This window comes from Pteropus vampyrus, unplaced genomic scaffold, assembly GCF_000151845.1.
Source record: "Pteropus vampyrus isolate Shadow unplaced genomic scaffold, Pvam_2.0 Scaffold276, whole genome shotgun sequence".
In the NCBI taxonomy this organism is placed as follows: Eukaryota; Metazoa; Chordata; class Mammalia; order Chiroptera; family Pteropodidae; genus Pteropus; species Pteropus vampyrus.
This window is the reverse complement of record NW_011889057.1, coordinates 1493771-1513593: the sequence shown is the minus strand read 5'-3', so window position 1 is coordinate 1513593 and position 19823 is coordinate 1493771. Positions and strand designations below refer to the sequence as shown.

Here is a 19823-nt window from a genome sequence, read left to right as displayed (position 1 = left end):
TGTATGTGGAAATACAATTGATTTTTATAAATTGACTTTATATCTAATGACCTTACTAAAAATACCTAAGTCTGGTTGCAAGTTCTTTGGAGTTTTATATACACACAATCATGTCGTAATTGTGTTGTGTGGGAATAATAACAGCTTCATTTCTCCCTTTCCAATTCTTGCATTTTTTTCTTGCTGTTTTGCAATTGCTAGGACCTCTAGTACAATATAAAGAGACATGGTGAAAGCAGGTATTTTTGTTTTATTCTTGATCTCAGGTGGAAAATTTTCAATAATTTATCATCTAAATCATGGTTGATATAGGTCTTTTTAAAAAGATACTCATCAGATTGAGAAAGCTCTTCTCTATTTCTAATTTGCTAAAATTTTTATCATGAATGGATATGCAAGTTTATCAGATGCTTTTCTGCATCTATAACATGGTCATATAATTTATTTGTTCTGTTAATAAGATGAATTGGGGTATGACTGACAAACAGAAATATATATTTAAGGTGCACAATGTAATGTTTTGATATATGTATACATTGCGAAATGATCAACACAATCAAACTAGTTAACATAGCCATCTCCTCACATAGTACAACTGTTTTTTTTTTGTGATGAGAACACTTCAGATTCACCCTGTTAGCATATTTTAAGTATCTGCTGCACATATGATCTCCAGAATTTATTCTTTTCGCATAACAGAATCTTTATACTCTTTCATCAACATCTCTTGGCAACTACTATTCTACCCTGTGCTTCTATGAGTTTGACTATTTTAGATTCCTATGTAAGTGAGATCATGGAGTAATTGTCTTTTTGTGTCTGGCTTATTGGTCACGTTTGGCAGGTGATAAAGGAAATAAATTCATTATCTTTAAAACTGGTAAATAAAGAGAAAGAATCGAGCATTTATTCTTCCTGTAGGGACTGTACCACTGGGTAACTAAATAGTAGATGAGGGAAGTGTTTCTTAATAAATGTATTCCAACTAATAAATTAAAAATGTTAGACTATCACCACTCTTCATCTCCCAATGAACTAACAGATTTAGACACTGGACATAAATAACTGTTAACATCAACACAAAAAAGAGAGTTTCAGAGGTTATTTGCCTCTTAGTGAAAGAACATAACACCACCTACGCAGTCTTACCAAAAAGCTCAAACATCAGTCTATCCCAGGCTCTGGATTCAGCTGTCAGTTCGCTGAAAATACAGAGGAGAGAAACACATTGAATCATGAATATGGAATCAACAAATATCTACACGTTCAGAAATTATACAGGTCAAATGCCTATCTACAGGTCAAAGATTATCTTCAATAAATACATTGAAAGGAAAAGAAAGAAATGGAGTGGGAACCTTTAGATTAAATGAGACTTAAAAAGTATTAAAAATTTTGAAAAGGAATTTTAGATTATGTAGACAGAGATGCACACTTGGGTGAAAAAACCATAAACAAACATAAGGAAAATATTATTATCAACATCAAGAAAGTGGCCACTTTTGGTGGGAGGAAGTCAGCTGTGATTGGGCTGGGACACTTGGATAGGCTTCCACAGTGGCAGGAAAAGCTCTATGACGTGGGTAGTGGGGTACATAGGTGTTTTAAAAATAACCCAGTAAGCAGTAGATTTCTTTTGAGTGGTTTTCTGTATCTGTATTTTATTTTACAATAAAAAGTTTAAAATAAGTTTAGTCCTTTTCTGGAAAGCTCTCCTTTCTATATTCCAGCCTCCACACACCCCTTTGATTTCTCCATCCTGAGCAATAATGCCTCCGAAAGGTCAGTGCTTTTTCCTCCTCCTTTGCCTAGAATAACTCTCCGGGTCACTCAGCTAATGAAATGTAAAGTTGGCCCTAAACCCCTTGCTGGCTGAGTCTTAGTCCTGGCTCCTTCTACTATAGTGCACTGTTCCTCTCTCATAATCCAAATTGTTTCTCTTTCATAATCCAAATTGGTTCAGAAATTTGCCATGGTCTAGCCGTTATGACTTCTTAGGCGATGTCTCCTGGGCTTGAGAGGGGTCTTTCATTACCTGCTTAATTCTTGGAGACCCTCATTTTCCTTTAGGTCCTCTGGCTTTGGAACTTAGGACTGTGTTCTCTCTACTGATTTCCTTATGAGTTTATGGTCATTGGCACTGCTTTCCTTCCTCTTGGCAACCTGGGAAGTACTGATCTTCTTAGTCTTAACTTCAGGCAAGGACACACCATATGTAATTTGGCCTCCTTTTCTGTCCTTAACCCATTCATTTAGCAGTGGGAATGCTCATGAATCCAAGCTGAGGTCAGTACTTGGCTTTAAGTTCTTGCATTACTGAGGCAGCCAGTGCAGTGAATGATGAAGAGCTGGCACAACAGTAGTGCCAGGCTGAGACACAAGGTCATGGTTCTTTCTGTTGACGTCATGCCCTGTGTTTGTTCCCGAAATTCAACACGAGACTAGAGTTCCTGGTTAAAGGGCTTTTTTGATTACAGCCACATATTGGGCTGGAACCAACTTCTTTCATATCCCACCCTAGGCCTTGTGTAGTGAATTTCCTTTTGGGGATCTCTGGTATCTTTTATCAACAGACGTCATTGGGATAACCTCAGTCAACAAGAGGAGTATAGTACTATTTAATCCTAGGAGGAAGGAGTCAGTGTCTTGATCCTTTTCCTCTTAGAAGCCTTGTTGAACTCTGCATATTTACTCACTTTCACCTCAGGGATCTACTCTAGCTATTAAAGATCTTAAACAAATTAGCTTTGTCCAGTCACATATCAAAGTTCTAATGATACCATTTCCCCAGGAGAGTGGAAACCTGCCCACCTGGCAACTGTACAACTAAAATAACTATTTAGTGGTTCCTACCATAATAAAGACAATCTGCTCAGACATAGAAAATCTGCTTAGACATGGTAAAGGCTGGTGAAATCTTAAGTTCCGTGTTACTAAGCATCCCATTACGTAAGTAATAATCAATTGAATATTTGTATTAACTAAGTTACATAACTTGATTGATGTAAGATAATTGTGTTTGGCACATTGTATATAATTTAAAATAAAAGAAGAGATATTTTACATCTTTTTCTTATGTATTCTTTTCTTTTAATGGAAACTGTTGAAAATTCTTTTTCTTTAAATTTATTTTAATTAATTTCAAGTGTGCAGTACATTGGTTAGACATCTATATAGTTTGTAAAATGATCCTTCCAATTGCTCCCTCTCTCCCCTATCCCTCCACCTGGCCAACATATTAATGTTAATTGCATTCCTTATGTCATGCTCCCCATCCTTGTGACCATGCATCAGCTACTAATTTGTACTTCTTTAACCCTTCACCCCATTCTTCCAGCCCCTAAAGCCCCTCTCCTCTGTCCCTCACCAAATTGTCCACTATATTCATGAGTCTGTTTTTGATTGGTTTGTTCTTCTTATTCCTTAGATTCCGCATGTAAGTGAAATCATATAGTGTTTATCTTTTTCTGTTTGACTTAAATACCTTCTAAGTCCATCAAAGCAATATCTTTTTCCATACCCTTCCTTTTAGTCTGTGTGTGTCTTTTAATCTGAAGTGAATCTCTAATAGGCAACATGCAGGGGTCTTATTTTCCTTTACATTCATCCACTCTATCTTTTAGTTGGAGCACTTAATTCTTTTCCATCTGAGGTACTTATTGATAGGAATGTAGTTGTTACCATTCTTTATTCCTATTTTTGATACATGTTTTTTCTTCTTAAAGAAGTCCCTTCAACATTTCCTGTAATACTAATTTGGCGGTGATAAGTTCCTTTAGCTTACTTTTGTCTGGGAAGCTCTTTATCTGTCCTTCAACTCCAAATGATAGCTTTGCTGGATAAATTATTCTTGGTTGTAGATCCTGGGTCTTCATCCTGTCGAATATTTTTTGCCAAGTCCTTCTGTCCTGCACAGTTTCTTTTGAGAAATCAGCTGCTGGTCTTATAGGTAGCTATCTGTTTTTCTCTTGCTACTTTTAATATTTTTTCTTTGTATTTAAACTTTGGCATTTTAATTATGATGTGTCTTGGTGTGGGCCTCTTTGGATCTCTGGTTTTTGGAATCCTCTGAGCTTCCTGGGGTTTTATGTCCATTTCCTTCACCAGGATAGGGAAGTTTTCCATCATTATTTCTTCAAACAACTGTTTAACATCTTGATTTTCTTCAGTTACGCTGATCAGACAGATATTTGGGCCCTTAATAGTGTCCCATATGCTCCTTTAATTATTTTTACAATCTTGCCATCTTATCTCTTGTCATTTTGATTGTGTGTCCTTGGCTTTATCATCCTCTAGATAGGGCATTTGATCTTTTTCTTTATTCTCTTTGTTTATTCCATTTAATATACTTCTCATCTCAGATAATGTGTTCATTTCAGACTGGTTCCCTTTTATAATTTCCATTTCCATTTTTATGTTTTTTTTTCCTCTCTGTTGAAGTTCTCACTGAATTTACTTCCCAAAAGTTCATTGAACATCTTTATAACCAGTGTTTTAAACTATGCATCTGTTAGATTACTTGACTCCATTATATCTGGATCTCTGTTCTATTCTCTCATATGGTTTCTGCTTCTTCGTCTTCCCATTTTGGCTGCCTTTCCATGACTGTTTCTATGTGCTCAGCAAAGCTCCTAAGTCTCCTGGTCTTATTAGTGTGGATTTGTGAAGCAGGTGTCCAGTGGCACAGTCCTGAGAGGGGTTCAGCTGCAGGCCAAACTTAGCCCAAGCCTCTGCCCCTCCGGAGCCACCTGTTAAGATTCAGCAAGCAATCCATAGATGCTGTGCTTATAGCTGCCTCAAAAGGCCACACCAGAAACCGAGGCCAGCTGCCTCGAGAGTGAATCTAGGCGCTGCTCAGCAAGGAGCACCTGACTCGCTGAGGATATACCTGGATGTGACTTGGGTGGGGCCTGAGTTGAAATAGGCGGGGTTTCAGGGAATCCTCTGGGCGGAGCGTCCTCTGATGACATCTCAGCTATGGTAGCACTGTGTCTACGCACTGGGAGGGGGAAGGCTCAACAGGGAACAATGGGTACCGCTGGCAGTTCTGTACAGAGCAAGTCTCGCTTTGGCCATCAGTAAGACAATGTCTCTCTGTAAGTTCCTGGTGCTCCCTACGCTCAGCCGAATGGGCACTGGTGCTCCGAGCAAGCAGGTCCGTCACTGCGAAATGCTCGCAGACGCGGCCCCTTTAAGAGGAGTCTGCCACTGCCGCAGCCTCTATCTCACTTAGCTGCTGGAGACCATGCAGCCTCGCGTCCTCACCCCATCCTACTTTCTGCCATTGCAGGGTGCTTTCTTGGATTTCTTCCTAGTTGTATGACTTGTTTGTCAAGAACCCAGGTGACTTTTCACTGCTGCCGCTCCTTGTTTCCATCACAACTTTGATTTGGTTGCCAGAGAGAGGAACAGAGCCTCTATCATGTATGCCATTTTCTTCTCTTTCTATGTTTTCTTATTAGTTACATATATAGTAATTATTAGAGTTGTTGAAAGACTGCAAATAGTTAATAGCTATATATTACCACTCTCATGGACCACTAGGGATCTGGGTCATCCAGCTAGGAAAACATCGTTCTGTGTAACATAGACCTAGAATGCATTCCATCTCAGGGCTTCCCAAAAGGGTTTGCGCTGGGCCTGAAGGCATGCACGTCCTGCTGCGCATGCCTGTTCATAGCTACCATGGGGTCTGCTGGGCCTTTCTTACTTGATACTCAAGCCAGTGTGTGTGGGTGTGTGTACATGTCCCCATCCACCAGAAAGCTCACTGAGAAGGGCATTACCCACATAGTCAAGGTAGCAGGGGCTGTAAGAGATGCACTTGAGACCAAGAGGTACATGGTTGCAGACTCCCTTTCTTCCTCCTGTGTTTCTTTCACAAGTAGTGTAAAATTGTTGAGCTTCTACTATCTGCCAGACATTGTCTTGGTCTTGGGCATTCAGAGAGAAAAAAAAAAGATTCATTTCTTGACCTCACAAGTCATGGTCCAGTGGTGGAGACGGACAAGAAAACCCATGATCATAGTCCCACTTGAGTGACTGGTGGTAAGCTATTCAGACCATGTATGTCTGCATCCTGGCTCTACCACCTACTAGCTGGATAATCTTAGAAAATTTACTTAATCTTTTTATGCTTATAGGTAAAATATGGATCATAGTAGCATCTTCTTCTAAAGGTTTATTTCTAAAAGTGCAATAAAATAATGTGCATAAAACACCAAAATACCAGGCACATAGTAAGTACTCAATAAATATTAGATATTATATTATATGCTAAAGTATGATTAGGATCCTATAGGTATGTTAAACTGTGGGAGGTCAGGGACATGTTTAAGGGGAGATAATGCTTGGTAATACTTGAAATTTATTTGTCCATGGCTAAGTCATCTAACCTTTAACATCTCAGTCTCTTCATTTATAACATATAAGAAACACACCCATCTCATCAGTGTTGTTGTGCTACTTAAATGAGATAATCAGTGTAATATCTGACCGGAGTAGGTTCTCAGTATATGGCAACTTTTTCCTTTCCTCCTCTCCCTTCTCCTTCTTCTTTTAGGAAGAGACTTCTGGATTTTGTGGTGATAGGAACTGTGGACATGGGGGTGGTTTTCTTGAGGACAGAGGTTTTCATCCACTGTGGCTTCAGCTGGCAATGGCTCAGGAACTATGATGCAGAAACTATGGTACCTCTGACCATTCTAGAAAACTCTGGAACTGTAGTGAATTTCCTCATTCTTAGCTTTACTTGTATTTGTTCATTCAATAAAATCTGTAAAATAAAGGATTTTGGTGGTAGCAAAGAAAGGGGTGGCTGGGAGATGGGACCCCATTTCGCAGCCAGACTTGGGGGAAGATCTTCCAAAGAGCAGGCTGGAGATGACGCCTAAAGGAGGAGCCTCCATGGCCCAGAAGAGCCTGCATGTCAGGATTGGACCAGAAGGAGGCCTATCATGTGGGTTGCCCACGTTCCCTGCCTCCCTAGTCTCTGGGGTGGCATTCTGTTAGAGGAGACACCTGGCCCTAGAGACCTAGATGACTTGGAAGAAACATCTGTTACTCCCCACCCATGTCTCTACTACTGTCCACCCTCCCAGCCCAGTGCTGCTCTGACCTTGGCCACAGTGAACCTTAGGGCTGTGGGAATGCCAAGGTAAATACCAGGTTAGTGCTGGCCTTGAGGCCTGGATGACACCTGGCAAAGAGCAAAGTAAGTTCACTCAGGCAATAAAGGGTGGATCAATGGATATTTCTGGGATAGTGATGGTGGTGGTGGTTGAGACATAGAGAGAGGAAGAAAACGGCAGAGCAGGGTCCTTGTGTCATCTGGATGATGTCACTCTTGGTCAAGGAGGAAGTCCCTGAGAAAGATTCTCTCAGGCTTCTCTCAGGAAGATTTGGGAATGAATGTGTGTGATCAAAACAGGAAATGTTTGAATGAACCAGGAGATGAAACATAAACAGGGTTTGGGGTGGGGGTGAGTGTCAAGAAATGTGGATGGGCAGAAACATACAAAGAGACCGAGGCACATGCAAAGAGAGATAGGAAGAGAGGCAAATGGATAAAGTGAGTGAGAGAGACATGGGCCGATGGAAACATATGTGGGGCCCAGAGGTAGAGATTCATGTGGAGAGGAAGAGGCAGTAAAAGGGAGATCCTGAGAAACACCCACTACTTCAGGTTTGGCTTCATGACAGAACATTGTGATTTGTCTTAAGGGTTTCAGCAGTCACAGGTTCCCAAGGTCTCTGGGAATTAGGACAGAACTGGAGGGTGGAAGAGATCCCATTCAAGGCTCTCGTGTCTGGAAGAGAGCAGACAGGGTTGAGGATGGGCGAATCATTGCACTGAAGGTGAGGTCCTGCTTCCCAGTCCCCAGAAGAACTGTGCTGGATGGACTGAAATGTGGGTTTAAGGTGATACACTTCCCTGTTTTAGTGACAGGAAAATATAGACCCTGGTGGTTGAAGCGAGAGATGATAGCACATCCCTGGGAGTGATGGTGGTGCTTAAAAAGTTGTCATGTGGTTTTCTCTTTCCTCTAAGGGTTCTCAGGGACAGCTGACAATAATCAGTGCTCACTGTGTATGTAATATATACCTGTGTCCATGTGTACCTTGCTTGCCTGTGGCACTTGTACCTGAATCTGTGTGTAACACAATTAGCAGGCTTCCTCACATTCCTGGGAGAGACAGACTGATGAGGCACCAATGGAAAAAGAGCCTATTCCACAGGACTCGGGGTGAAGGACTACAGCCTGAGGTCCCAATTCTTTGTCCAGGCTTATATTTCAGAATAGTTAGTGCAGAGTTTTGCTAGGACATCAGCTAGTAAGTCAAGAAGGCAGGAAAGGCGGGCAAGACAGAATTCTGGGCACCCTGGCCATGCCTAGGGCACCCTGCTCACAGTCTTCTTTCCACTCGAAGTACTGACCTATCCTTCTTGACTTTAAAAAAAAAAATCTGTATGGATGATCTATTCCACACCCTTATGTCAGAGGTTTTTGACCTGTAGAACTCAGGTCTATATACATGTTTCTTTTTTCTCTATTTCAGCGAATACCAGCAAGACAGACAATTAGCTGCTGCTGCTGCTCCTCTTTTGGAAGCAGAGTCTGTGTTTTTGGAAGCACAAAGTCATCTGACAAGAGGTGAACAAATTTCCAGACCTCACTTAAACCAATCCATCTGGGGTTCTGGTTAGGACTTGGGGTTCCTTTTGTGTTAAATTGTTATAACCCATTGAGTTCTTGGTTGGACGGTTCATCAAAATCTTCGGCAGTTGGTTCAGAATCTCCATGTGCATTCCTTTGAGGTCATTTTATTTGGGTGTCCAATTATTGGGAAATAACGTTTTGCAATCCCCCCACATACATACTTAGTGGCAACTGTTACGATACTTTCTCCTTCTCCCCTTACCTTCGCTCTCACCCCACTCTTCAGTCTCAGAAAATAAAATATTGTTCCAAAACCCTCGATTTTACTCCCATATTCTTCTGCAAAATTTTGAACTTATTCCTCTCATAGTGGTTTCCCCTCAGCCCACAATCATTATTTTATTTCTTTCTTATAGAGAAATCTCTTTTAATTCTGTGTGCTCTTCTACCTGCTGTCACTTTTTAACTTTTTACTCACACTTCTACACACTTTTATTATCTTGCTCATCTCTCCATTTACTCCTACATTCATTTATCTGGATTCTGCTCTAATGCCCCTTCAGAAAAACAATCCTTTACTCCTTATTCGATATTTCTTTTATAAATTTAATTTTGCTGACTAGTTTCTTTTTCTCACATAAAAGTATTTACTACTTTTCATATACATGTTTCTTTAAAATATCCGAATTTATACAAAGATAAACAAAATTAAGAAAACAAATCTATCATTAAAAAAAATTTTTTTTTGAACACTGGAGGAGGCACAGGCTGGAGAGTGGGTTGAAATAATAAATTTAGTTTCCAAAATATTTTATTGAGCTGGCTGGGTGTTATGCAAGATATCATTCAGGCAGTTCAATATATAGGGAATTCAGGTAGGGAATTCAGGAGAGAATTTTGGGTTGACACTAAAGTGGTGACAAAAATATTAACATTAGTTTGTATCAGATACTGTGCTAGGAGTGTTGCAGTTATTTTCTTACCTAAGCTAATCCTGTGAACACCTGTATTTTTTATAAATTGGGAAACTAAAGCAAGAGCTGCTATGTAAGTTGTCCAGGTTAATAGGTATCAAAGACAGCATTGAATCTGGGTCACCTGTTTCCAGAGTTCACACTCTAACCTCTCTACTGTTCTTCCTCTCTCAATCACTCTCAATCTCAACATCTCTTATTCCTCATTTGGATATGGGCTGTTTTGGTTTATTTGTCTTAAAAGATGCATGTTATTTAATGCATGTTCTTCTAGCTTCTGCCCAACTATTAAGGGATTCAGTCATAGTTTTAATATTTGATTTGTTCTCTCTACTTTGGACCTTGTGGCTTGAGTTTTTCTCCTTATGGGTTTTCCAAAAGCAAAAATTACAATCTCAATCATATGTCATCCAAGCAAGAGAATAGTTCTTAGTCTTGATTGAAAAGATACTTTAAACCTCAGGAATTCCCCGGGTATCCAGTGAGGGCCATGCCCTAGTTGGTGTTTTAGTAGACCATCTGGCTTCCCTGACACTGCAGGAGTCAACATGAGAAGGACATCCGACCTCTGAAGTTCAGCCAAGAAAGGGAAAATTAGAGGCTAGTGTTTTTCTGGTGAGGTGATAAAGGGGTCAATGGGAAATGAAGAAGTGAGGACAGTGATTAGAGACACTTTCAAGAAGTTTGGCCTGGATGGTGACAGATCTGTGTGTTCAGGGGTTTGGTGTTGAGGGAGGATTTTCTGCAAAATGAGAGAGGCTTGACTATATTTAAATGCTGATGGAAAAGAGCCTGCAGATAAACACTGTTAATGTTTTCTTGCTTACGCATCCAGATGTGTTTCAAAATATATTTCATATATATACATATTATGGTAATTTTAGCAAAAAAAAAAAAAAGAAAGAAAGAAAAAAGAGAATAAGAAAAATTACTTGGAATGTTACCATCCAGACCTGTTGTTAAACTTCTCAGTTTTTTTTTTTTTCTGGGAATGTGTGCCCATATATATGTCAGGGCTTTATCTCCTTTAGTTCTCTTACCAGTACCTCAAGGACTATTTCGGTTTCCCCCCTCCCTCATTTATATTGAAGCAAATACAAAAATTTAAATCTCCATTTAAGTTCAAGACAGAAAGATACAGATGCACACTTGTTAGAGTTTCCTCTCCCAGAGAACAAACAAGCCAGGGTTGGAGGAGAGAAGGAGGGGTTGGAGTCGAGTTGGAGAAGACAAAGGATCAGAGTCCTTGGCTGACGTGTCAAGGACCTTTCATGTTCAGGACCTTGGAAGTAGCCTGTCACAACCCAGTGCTGAGCCAGCCTTTGCATGTGGACCCTCTCATGCCACTGACCCTGTAGACAGCTGTCCTCCAACAACCTTGGACTCTCAAAGTGTCCTGAGCAGAAGGTGGTATACGTACATAACTAAGATGAGGCTGAGCCTGAAGAGAAATCCTTACCTCTGGGCCAAGTGTAACTGTGCAGAGATGTTGAGAATTTTCCTATGTGCTGCAGTGGCCATGGAATCACTGCCCCTGTTATATGGTGTACTGAATGAGCCAGACTTAGTAGGAGGAAAGAAGAGAAACTTACTATTTTCCTCACCACTATCTTTGAAAACCTGCTCTGTAAAACCATTCTTCCTACCCCTGGATGAAATTGAGAACAATTTTTATACTATTTCAAACACTGTCAGTCAATAAAAAGTCCAGTTGAATATAATATTAAACCTCTAAACTTTCATCCATTTAAGACCTTTTCCTTTCCTTAGAGACTATTGTGGCTGAGAAGCATGCATCTAGGGGAGGCATGGGCAAATTTAATCTCTCTTTTACCACCTGGTCCTTTACTCCTTCCCTATCCATGAGCCTGCATCTGACTCTTCTAGAGTTGGAATAGAGTAGAGGAGAGATACAGGAGAAAAGGTTTTACTGGATGGGCACAGTTTTAATCAGGTGTTGGTACCCCTGGATGTAGCTGATCCTGCGTATGATTTCTTCTTGCAGTCTGCCTCCCCGCATCACTGAAGGTCTCTCACCTGCAGTACCTTTGGCTTGGCTGCCAATGCTCCCTGCTGTGTCCCTGACTACATCTCATTGCTCTCACTTTGTGGGGTGTCCTCCAGGTAGAGTCTATCTTAAGGTGACCTAGTAAGGCTTCCTCCCAAGGGGAACCTATCACTGGCTGATAGAAAACTTGTGCAACATTTGATACATCAGTTTCTGGATACATTGGCCATAATTAATACAGGCCTTTTTTATTTCATTGTGCAGAGAGGTATGATGGGGACAGCTTCCTCTTTTTGGAGTTTTCAGGAGAAAGGCTGATATCAGTTCCCATTTCTTCAAATCCTGAGGACATGTGACACGCTCCCTAAATGTTCTCTTGACGTCCCTCTCATTTAGCTTAATGTAAAGTGGAGAAGTGTACTCTTCCTCTCTGGCATGCTGACACTTCTTTCCAAATGAATCTGCAACACCAGGGCTCTAAATGCTCCATGAATTCTCCAGTTTCTCTCATAGACTCTGGAAATGGGTGGTGGGCGATGGCAGAACCCCTTGGACTATTTATGACCTGCATAGGTGTTATAGCATCTTGCCTTAGAAGTGAGAGTCTTTGGTACCTGTTATTTAGTTTTTCTTCTTGGGGATTTTTGCCAACATAAAGACAAAAAGTTCTCATTCAAACATTCAGTTGCATACATAGAACACAAATACATTCAAAAGAATTTGTCATGTTATATAATATACTGCTTTTTTCAATAGATGTTATATTGTAATATTTTTCAACGATAATGAGCATACATCCATATGCTTATCTTAATAGAGTATATTTTTTCATTTTAATTATTTAAAAATTCAAAGGCATGTAAAAATTCAGATGATATAGACAAGTGAAAGTTCCTTTTTACTCTATTAAAATTCTCTCTCTTTTCGAAGCCACTTTAATTTTCTATGTATCTTTTCAAATCTTTTCCCACCAGTTTACAAACATATATATACATATATAGACCTAAAAATTAAAAACAGGGTTATGTTTTTTATCTACAGTTCAGTGTGAGTAGATGGGCAACTATGTTTAATTCTGGGATCCACTGGTTGAATATTTCTTTCATAAAGATATGAGCCTTATTCTCTACTCTCAGATTTATCAGTAGGAAAGATGATATCTTAATCATTCTTTGCCATATTCTTAAAAAAAAAGTTAATTTTTTATTTTGAAATACTTTCGTACTTCACAAACTTATACAAATAACTTCTGTATACCTTTTACCCAAATAGCTATTTGAGAAATGAGACCCAATTACCCCTAATTAAATAGTGTGTGTTTCCTAAAAATAAGGACATTCTTCTAAATAACCATAGTATGCCCATCAAAATCAGAAAATTAACACTGATACAATACTACCATCTAATCCGCATTCGAATAATGTCATTGTTCTAAGCATATCTCTTGTAGCAAAACAAACAAACAACAAAACAATATCAACAAATTTTTTTTTTTTTTTTTATGCCTTGACTTCTTTCCAGGATTGAATCTAGGGCCATGCGTGATATTTGGTCTTCATATCTCTTTAGCCTCCTTCAATTTTGAAAAGTTCACTACGGTATCTCCAGGGCTTTCATAAATATTTGCTGAATGAATTAGTACCAAATACTTTTCTGGTTAAAAAGCTAAAAGACAAAAAAAGTACTTGGGACCAAGTGATACAGAAACTCATGCAGAAACAAAAGCAGGAGAGGGCTCCTGCAGAAATGAGAGCTGCTCTTCCGTCAGAGACCCTGGGGAGCCTCGAAGCTAGGAATAAATAAGCTTGAGGAGAAACTGACCAAAGGGATGATCTTTAAGGTAAATAATAAGCAAATGACTATTCTGGAATATCCAGGTTAGTGATTCCTCTCTCTACCCCTCTTGTTTACATAGTGACTGGCTGAACATTTCGCCTTGGGGTGAACGAAGAGAGGAGTGGGCCAGGACCTGCAGGAACTCCAGGCCCAGATGGTTACAGAGGAGAAAACAAAAGAGAGATTATTCTTTAAGAGGAGACACCAGCTTGACTGCTGGCTGCATTTCCATTAACCCATATACTTTGATGGGAAACACTTCTGTCAGCATTCTCATCCTATTTGCCCCTTTAGGCCTTCCAGGAGAAGAAAGAAGTTATCATGGAAACAGAAACATAGAGAATGGTAGAAACTTATGCCAGAAAAATATAGATTTACAAAGTGCCATGAGAGAAAGTCCTAATTGTACCTCATTTAAAACAAAAAGAATTACCAAATAGTTGAAGAAAATGAACAATTTGAAAAAAAAAAAGAACCAAGGTGAATATACAGGATAACCGATTCACCTTGAAACAACTTTTTTTTTTTCATTTCATACAAAAAGTATAATCACTTAGAAAACATTGAGGGGATATTAAATCCACAGAACTAGGGTATGTTTCCATGAAGAAGAGCCAACAACTAAACAAGAAAGATTTATGGTTTTAAAAGATAAAAAAAGCAATAATAGGAGGGCTGAATAACTGAAAGTCCATGGCTAACGAATAAACCGGTGATTTGGAAATTAAGATATATTTTTCTTGATAACGTTAAGCAAAAAGACAATAGACATTATGGGACTAAAGTTAAGAGATATAGAGGATTAGAGGATATGTCCAAGAGAACAAATATTCATTTAAGAGGAGTTAAAGAGAAGAAAACAGAAGAGAGAGAAAACATCAAATAATAGAAGGAAATTTCCCTGAGGATAAAACGTACTCAGGACTTTAGATCCCAAGTGCCCACTGAGGGCTCAGTGGGAGTAATGTAGGAAGACAGCCACATCTAAACAAACTTAGGTGAAATTTCTGAGTTTTGAGGGCAAAGAAAAAAATCTTACTACTTTATGGTGAAAAAAGTCTCTCCCAAAGGATTAGCACCAGGTGTCTTCCCTGCTGCACAGAAAGCTAATGGACAGAGGATCAGACAGTGCTTGCCATGTTTTGAAGCTAGAGTTCTGAAGCTAGTTAAATATTGTGAGGGCAAAATTAAGAGCTATGAAAGCATATCACTCCTTTTTGGGAAAAATTGGTCTACCAAAGATAAAATTTCAAAAAAGGAGAACAGGATGTAACAAGAAAGAGTGGTAAGTAGAGAACCAGTGTATCATCAAATGTAAAAGATTCTTATCACTGTGGTCAATACAATTATTAAGAAATGATTCTTAAAATAGAAGTATAGTCTCTATTATGTTGACAACTATTTTATTATATATTATATAGATATTTTAATAACATAACAAGTATAAAATATTACTATATTACATATTAACAACAGAAATTAACAATGTCTAAAATAAAATTATAAATATTTTATTAAAATTTTGGGAGACAGAATGGGAAAGATGGATAAATTATGCATAAAATTATATACGATACAGGCCTCATCTTTTGGGAGGGAAAGTCATGGATATTAATTGTTGATGCTGATAGAAGAATAGATTTAAATAGGTTTGTTAAAAATTTAAATATATTTACTGGTAGAATGGTTATAGTTTGTAGATTGTGACAGCGTGTTATTTACCTACTCAACATCCATTGTGGCTTTCTTCCTTAGTAATAGAATTCTGATTTCGTTTAGGAAGGTAATGTGTCTAGTTAAAAGACAATATTTCCTAGCTGCTCTGGCATTAAGTAGTGGCCGCATTACTAAATGAAAATGGAAGTGCTGTGTGAAATGTCGGGAAAGGCTTCTTCAAAAGAACTGACTCAGCCAACACATGGCCTTTGTGCCCTTTCTCCCTTCTTTCTTCCTGCTGCTTGGAAATCGGACATGATGGCTAAAGCCCTAGTAGCTGCAGAAATGAGAGTTATGTTCTAAGAATGGTGGAGCAATAAGAGAAAAGGGGGCTGGATTCCTAAGGCCAGTGGAGCCTCCAGATCAGTCCTAGACTCACTTTCTCTAGACTTCTTTTCTTGGTTGAAAAATAAAAATAAAAATGAAAAAAGCATCATGTCTCTAAGCTGTTTACTTTGGAGTTTCTACTCCATGCAGCTGAACTGAATTCTAACTGATTTATAGGTCTGCCCAACTGGAAGAGGGAAAAGAGGAAAAACAACAGAAGATTCGATCAATCCAGCAAAGGTTAAGAAGATAAGAAATAAAGAACAAATAAGAAAAATAAAATGGTAACGTTAGAAAGTGAACCAAAGTTATAGATTCTTTTGTAAGAGACACACAAAAAAATGACACACAAAAGTTGAAAATAAAAGAATGGTTAAAGAAATGTTAGGTAAATGGGATGGCAATATTAATATTTGGAAAAATAGAATTCAAGGCCTAAATAATTAAAGGAAATGTAAAGTGCTATTTTCAATAGTATAGATTAAAAAAGATGAAATTTTCCAAGAAGATATAATAGTTACAAACTTTTATGTACTGAACTTACATTAAAACAAAGCAAAAACTGTTATAAATATGAGGACTATCTGACAAAACCACAGTCTCTGTAGGAGACATCAATCTATAAGTCTTGGAAAGTGACAATTTCTGTGGACCAAATGTAATGTTGTACATAGAGATTTTGAGTAACACAATGGACAAGCTTCCTTTGAATGTTGTACCCAAAGAAAAGAGAACAAACATTTTTTCAACACTCACATGGCTTTTCAAAATCGATTAAATACTGTGTACCAAAAAAAAAAAACCAAAAAACCAAACACCCACCCCCCACAACCTGAATCAATTCTCCAAAGAAGGAAGTATAAAGGCCACATTCTCAGAAATTAAAAATGAAATGGAACTAATAATAATTTACTAAACACTAACCACTGGGGAAAAGGAACAATCTTCTTAAAAAATTTGGAGTCAAAAAGAAAACTGAACCTTAAATTATGATCCTTTGCATGTAGGTGTTATGTGAACAGAACACATCTTTACCTGGATTGCAGCCAATGCAGTTCTTAGAGGATCCCTGGTGTTTAGTGTATTTCTGAGGAAAGAATATGTAGCAAAAATAAATTCAGTTTAGTAGCTAGAAAATAGCCGAACGAATACCCTGAAAAAAAAGAGAGGAAGAAATTAATAGACATGAAAACAGAAATTATTTGATTAAATTAGAAAGAAGCAATTTCAACAGAGAAAACACAATTCTCCCCAAGCATCCCCCTTTCCCTCTGAAGTGTAAAACACTCACATTCCCACAGTTGTGCTCCTCAGATTGGGCAGTGGAGTGGGCAAACATGTCGATCACCTTGAACTCCGCTGCAGTGTCCACATGTACCACTAACAACAACTAACAGCCACGTACCTCCTCGGAGGAGTCCTGGGTAATCTGCGCCCGTCACTGTTTCTTCTACTGAGCTCTCAGTCACTTTCCCTTCCTTCATGGAAAACTGACTTCTTTCTGGATGGTGGTCTCCCCTTTGGTCTCAAGATTCTGGACAACTTCAGGGGTCATGAACAGCAGTATGGGTTCCCAGGTCCTCATCATGACTTTCGTCCCAACTCCTGTGGCCAGTCTATGGACCTGGTCATTACTCAGAACGACTCCACTTCTGAAAACACCTACTCCCTGACCACAATCTCCCATCCTTCCATCTCTCTCATTTTGATAATTTTTTTAAATATTTATTTTTCAAACTTCATTTCCTTGACCTTTTTATTTTCTCTTTACACACACACACACACACACACACACACACACACACACACACACACGCCTATCTCAGTCATCCCTTTCAGATTAAATTACATGGCCCATTACTGAGATAACTCTTCTGCCTATATATGCTAGATCCTGGCCATATTTTTACAAAGTCTAGCAGAATTCTAAACCTTGCAGAACCCAGTTATCTACCTCCTTTGGTCCTATTTCAGGCTTATTGAACACATCTAGAAAAGGAAAGATATAAAATTATAAAGATGATACATTTAAACTTCTGGTTTGTAATCTTAACTAGGCCCTCAACTCTGTCCAAGAAAATCGGCAATGCTTCCTGCTTAGTTCTGTTTCCCATTCTCCAATGAAGCAATAGCAGACCTTCTAGCTCATCATGCCACCCCATCACGCCATACCCTGTTTCATCCACAGCAGGTAACCTCATCAGCTTCACTGAGAAAATAGAAGGGTTTTGACATAAATTTCCTTTATTTCCTGGTAATATCTACAATCATATATGTACTCAGATCTGCCTTTTTTTTCTGTTTTTATGGCTGCTATGTGAGATTTTTTTCCTTCACTTGTCTAAGACTTAACCTTTCATCTAGGCTCTGAATCTCATGTTGGCCTTTTCAGAATCTTGTCCTGTTGATTACCTCCATTTTCTCTTGCACTTTGATTTTCCTGGCACTTTTAATAACAGCAATTACGAGGTCCTTCACCATCTGGTCTCTTCCTACCACCTCATCAGCTTTTTCCTCTTCTGCTTCTCACCTCTCAGTCTATGTCTTGCCATGTAGGTTTCCTTTCAAGTCCTTCGGCATGCTGTGTCTCACTTAAACCTGGGATTTTGCCATGCTGATTCTTATAGCTTGAATGTTACTTTCCCTTTCACCTTCAATCCCTATACTTGAATAATACTTTTTACACCTTTCATCTTATAACAGTTTCTCTGGGAAATCTATCATTGAAGCTTCAGTTAGGCATAGTTCTAATAGACTTCACCTGTACTCTTAGAGAGCCCATCTTAGCACTTACTATTTTTAAGATGTTTATTTTTCTAAGAGATTTATTTTTCTGACTTCTCCCACCCTTGTTTTCTCCAATGAGACCAAGACTATCTTATTCTATGTTGAATTGCTGGCATCTGAAACATGTCTGGCATATAAGAACCACTATATATGTGTATATAGTTGGACTGATTCAATCATTTGACTGAATTTTTGGTCTCAAAGCACAATGCAGAACTTTAGGAAGCTTAACTGGACCATATGGTAAATGCATTTCGTGTGGTTTAGAGTCCTGAATGGTGCTATTTAAACTCAAATTTAAATCTCAGAATTTGCTACTCAGGAGAGATGAAATCCATAATTGTCAGTGTTAAAGGAAAATGAGCCAGAGAAAGGTTTCCACTGTACATAGTTATATTTATCTTGCTCTGCCTTCTACTCCAACTAGAAAACATGGTCCAATGAGCGTCTGCAATCTGATCTGGTCTCTTCCTCCACTCTTTCCTCTCCTTGAAAAAGAATGAAGAGGGATCTCGAGCTTCTTTCCCTAGAGACTAATACAGTGTTATACTTCAGTGAAGAAGCTTAATCAATAAAACTGAGAAATAATATTTGAAGTCTGTTAATACAATTCTGCTTGGGCATCTTACCCAGTTTGGATATATTCTTAACAAATACCCCTTGTTTGAATAGCATTTTTTTAAGTCAAGATATTTGATATTACTGTGGAATTTTCCATTTTCTATGGTGGAAGAGACCGTATAAAATACTTAAAGCGGGTATCGAGTAGGGAGGCTATATATCTTGTTTTGCCCAGGACAGTCCAGTCTAGGTCTGTTTTTTCCAGTATTCAGTCTAGGTTAACATGTGACCTGGATTTTTCACATTTTAACAAAGTATTAATGTTTTTTATTAATGGCTACATTATAATAAATGGATAGATTGATAGACCTTCACTCTGTGTTTCTGCCATGGTCTCATCTAGTAGTGTGAGAAACCCATCTTCTCACTAACAGATGGATAAATTTGAAAGATAGCTAGTGATAACCTTTTATTCTCCCTGAAGCCTTTTCTGGAGTTTTCTAAATCTTCTCTATCTTTTCAAGTCTGGGTCCGGAATTTTGCCTGTGGGCTTCCGTGGCACCCTGTGGAGTGTGGTTTGTCTGAGGCTACCTAGGACAGGCCCTGTGATATGTGTCAGAAAGGAGTCGCCATGTCTGACTTGGTGAAGAGCAGCCCTCCCCCCACTGACTGGCTGCATCTTGGACAGGCTGGTTACAGGGAGGAAGGTCAGGTAGTTCTGTAGGAGAGGAGTGGGCTCAATATGAGGTAGAAATAGAGTGATCAGGAATTGAAGGGTCTGGAAGTCAGTTGGTCCTTTGATCAAGAGTGTTTAGGAGAGATTCTTGGCAGGGAGGGCTAGAGTGAGGTGCAAAGTGGAAGTTGGAATAAGATAAGCCAGTGTGGGCCCCACTTATCCATCAGATAAACTTTCGATTAGGCACTGGTTATAGAGAGATGAATATGGCAGATTCT

The 19823-nt window shown here is 38.9% G+C and overlaps 1 pseudogene; it reads left to right on the top strand.

The window, feature by feature from the left end:
• The first annotated feature begins 5028 nt into the window (after positions 1-5028).
• The window catches only part of LOC111729712, a 49002-nt pseudogene continuing 34207 nt past the window's right edge, over positions 5029-19823 (top strand).